Genomic DNA, 4,135 nt, shown 5'->3' on the forward strand with positions numbered 1-4,135 from the left:
TTCAAGGTAGAGGACTTTTGGGGAGGTTTTAGCCTGAGGCTAAAATTGCCTTTAGCTCAAAACAATCTGCATACCAAAGAGGCACATCTTTGGCTGAGTCATTCTGAACCCCCATAATTAATTACAGGTCCTGGAAATTGCGTGGCGTGACTGAAGTCACCCAGCTACATCATGGGTAGGTGGGGTGGAGGAGAGAGGGAGAGAAGGATAGAGGTGGAGAGAGAAAGACAGTGAGCTCAGGTTTGGGGTCTGCTTTTATTGGGGTCAAGGGTAGAGCCTTAAGATTTCACAGACTCACTCTATTGGTGAATTTATAACATAAAAGCAGGAATTTAAAGCATGAGAAGAGAAAAAAACAAGTGGCCCAAATAATCAGTGGTAAAAATCAACCAAGATCTCTAAAACAAAGAAGCTCGCATCCCCCAACTTGCTTCAAAACTGGCTCTTAACCTAGTCCTGTGTTAGCTATATAGCCTTTGTTGATGTAGATGCCTCTTCTTTGAAGTGGATGTCTCAGTCATAAAGCTTATGTCAGGTATTTGCACTATAGAAAAGGAAAAAATACTGTCAGGGCTTGTGTTACAGGCTGCTTGAAACAAATCACCATAAACATTGGTGGCTTAAAAAAACAGAATTTTATTTTCTCACAGTTCGAGAGGACAGAAGTTTGAAATCAAAGTTTTGGCAGGGTGGTGTTCCCTCTGAAGTCTCTAAAGGAGAGTCTTCTAGCTCCTGATGGACTCCTGTATGTAACAAAATTAAATTAGTTTTTCTTCTGTTAACCTGTCTTATGTCAATTTAGTTATTAGACCAGACAAAGAACCGAGCAGAGTTTTCCACCCATGCGTTATTCTCTTTGTGTCTCTTATAAGGACACTTATCTTGGGATTTAGGACTCACCCAGATAATCCAGAATGATTTCTGGAGATCTTTTATTTGATTACATCTGCAAAGATTCTTTTGTCAAATAAGATCACGTTCACAAGACACAGACATATCTCGGGGGACCATCATTCAACCTAATACAGACACATTCTGCCCTCCTCAGATCCTCTCCAGAAGGCAGCACAAGCTTCCCCTCTTACTTCATTCATTCCCAAGGCAGAGAAGTTTAGGTCTGGGTGAAAGTCAGTGAGCAACTAGAGCATCCTGCAGTGCTACTGAACCAAAAGAATTCATTCACCGGCCACTAGCAGAGCCAACCGCTACAATGAAAATTGCAATAGAAAAAGATTGGCTTTTTTATTATAAATGGGGCCACCCAAGAAAATGAGAAGCTAATGTTCAAAAGCCTGAACTCCCCAGTGGTGTGTAGGTTGCAGGTTATACAGGGCAAAATTGCAAGACATCACGGGTTAGGTGGCTCAGCATTACTCTGGGAACTGATTGGTTGAAGGTGAGGTAAGGGTAATCAGTTATATCTTCAGGTCTTGGAGACTGTTTTGGGGTCTGTTCTGGTGTCCCTCTGTTCAGTTTCATGGGAAAGGAGGCTTGGTGTCATTCCATCTTGGGGCTCAGGGGTTGAAACATAATTTAGGTCAGGATGTTATTGTTAGCCTGACAGTGGTCTGGACCATTGTGACCATTAGTCAGGTCTGGGACTACTGTCTTCTGCCTCAGGAGTGGCTGTTTATCTGGGAGAAAGGCTAATTCTCTGAAGGTCAAGAGAGAGAGAGAATCTTTAGAGCAAAGCTTTAAAGCTAAATTTAGTCAAAGTCAATAAGACCCTAGGTATTGTGATTCAAGATATTGGTGGAATAGGTGGAGGTTAAGCTTACCTCATCCCAGGACCAAACTGGAATTCCTTCAGGTCTTTTTAATTTTTATTCTTATTCTATTTTATTTATTTATTTTTTTATTTTATTTTATTTGTATTTTTCTGAAGCTGGAAACGGGGAGAGACAGTCAGACAGATTCCCGCATGCGCCCGACCGGGATCCACCCGGCACGCCCACCAGGGGGCACGCTCTGCCCACCAGGGGGCAATGCTCTGCCCCTCCGGGGCCTCACTCTGTTGCGACCAGAGCCACTCCAGCGCCTGGGGCAGAGGCCAAGGAGTCATCCCCAGCGCCCGGGCCATCTTTGCTCCAATGGAGCCTCGGCTGCGGGAGGGGAAGAGAGAGACAGAGAGGAAGGAGGGGGGAGGGGTGGAGAAGGAGATGGGTGCTTCTCCTGTATGCCCTGGCCGGGAATCGAACCCGGGACTTCTGCACGCCAGGCTGACGCTCTACCACTGAGCCAACTGGCCAGGGCCTATTTTTTTATTTTAGAGAGAAAAAAGGGAGAGAGACAAACATTGATCTGTTTCACTTATTTATGCATTCATTGGTTGATTCTTTACATGTGACCTGATCCAGGATCAACCCTGCAACCTTGGCATATCAGGTCAACACTAACCTGATTTACCCATCCAGGGCTTCTTCAGGTCTCAGTGACAGTTCTGAGGTCTGTTCTGGTATCCATATGTCTGGTTTTATGGGCAAGTAAACTGGGGGTCATTCTACCTTTAGAGCTCAGGAGTTGAAACACAACTTAGGTCAAAAGGTTATCTTTAGCTTGCAAGAGGTCCAAACCATTGTGACCATTTGTCATGTCCAGACTATTGTCTTTCACTACCTTCGAGGTTGCTGATTATCCAGAAGAAAGGCCAGGTCTCTAAGGGGATCTAGACGATTTCTAGAACTAGAGTTTAAAGCAGGGTTCCCCAAACTACGGCCCGCAGGCCACATACGGCCCCCTGAGGCCATTTATCCGGCCCCCGCTGCACCTCCGATAGGGGCACCTCTTTCATTGGTGGTCAGTGAGAGGAGCACAGGATCCATCCCATCCTGTGCTCTGGGAGTACTGTATGTGGCGGCGCCACAAAGCGCAGCATGGCTCACGTACAGTACTACTTCCAGTGACGTGGGATGCATGCATCACGGCTCCAGAAGCGTGTCATATCACCTGTTACGGCTAGCAGTGACAAATATGGAACCGGACATTGACCATCTCATTAGCCAAAAGCAGGCCCATAGTTCCCATTGAAATACTGGTCAGTTTGTTGATTTAAATTTACTTGTTCTTTATTTTAAATATTGTATTTGTTCCCATTTTTTTTTTACTTTAAAATAAGATATGTGCAGTGTGCTTAGAGATTTGTTCATAGTTTTTTTTATAGTCCGGCCCTCCAACGGTCTGAAGGACAGTGAACTGGCCCCCTGTGTAAAAAGTTTGGGGACCCCTGGTTTAAAGCTAAATTTAACTCAAAATCATAAGAACCCTCAGGAGAAGTGAATGTAGATACTTGGTCTTTTTTTCCTCTTTTTGACTCTTTGCTCCAGGCTTCTGTGACTAGGGAGACCCAGGAACAAGGGTTAAATCCAAAGAAAAGAATCAGTGTCGGCTGCTGGAGATAAGAACTACTTAGCTTTCAGAAAAGGGCAAAAGAAAGTGAGGTTTTCAAGTCCAGCTCAACTACTAAGAGTGGCAAATTAGCCCTAACTGGGTGACTCAATGGTTAGAGCATCTCCCTACTACACCAAGGCTGTGGGTTCAATCCTCTATCAGGGTACAAACAAGAATCAACCAATGAATGCATAAACAAGTAGAACAAGTTGATGTTTCCCTCTCTTTCTCCCTTTCGCTCTAAAATTAATTTAAAAATGCTTTGTTAAAAAAATAGTGACAGATTAGATAGAAATTTGAGCACCTCTTTGGCAATATATCAACATTATCTCATAAATCGCCATAGAGATACAGTATTGCATTTTGTAACTGAGAAAACTCACTTAGAAAGAACTTAAAGCTACCTGCCACTACTCATTGGTGAAGATAGGATTTGAAACCAGGTCTACCTGTCTGAAAGTTTCTATTCTTTCAGTCAAGCCCAGTGAGAAAATTAAATAGCAGTCTCTGAAAAATAGCTATACTCAACAGAAATAGCCATCTATGACATTGTAAGGGAAATTTTCTTAACGAAGGGAGTTCTAAGACTGGGACAATCATTGGCCCTTTTTTGAAGATCACACAGAACCAGAAGCCTTTTCCCAACTCATGCATTTCTCTCTGTGACTCCAACTTCCTTCTACTTTACTATGTTTATTAAACACTACTAGGTTCTAAGGACATCCTTTAACTTAATCCACAACATTCT

This window comes from Saccopteryx leptura, chromosome 1, assembly GCF_036850995.1.
Source record: "Saccopteryx leptura isolate mSacLep1 chromosome 1, mSacLep1_pri_phased_curated, whole genome shotgun sequence".
Classification (NCBI taxonomy): Eukaryota; Metazoa; Chordata; class Mammalia; order Chiroptera; family Emballonuridae; genus Saccopteryx; species Saccopteryx leptura.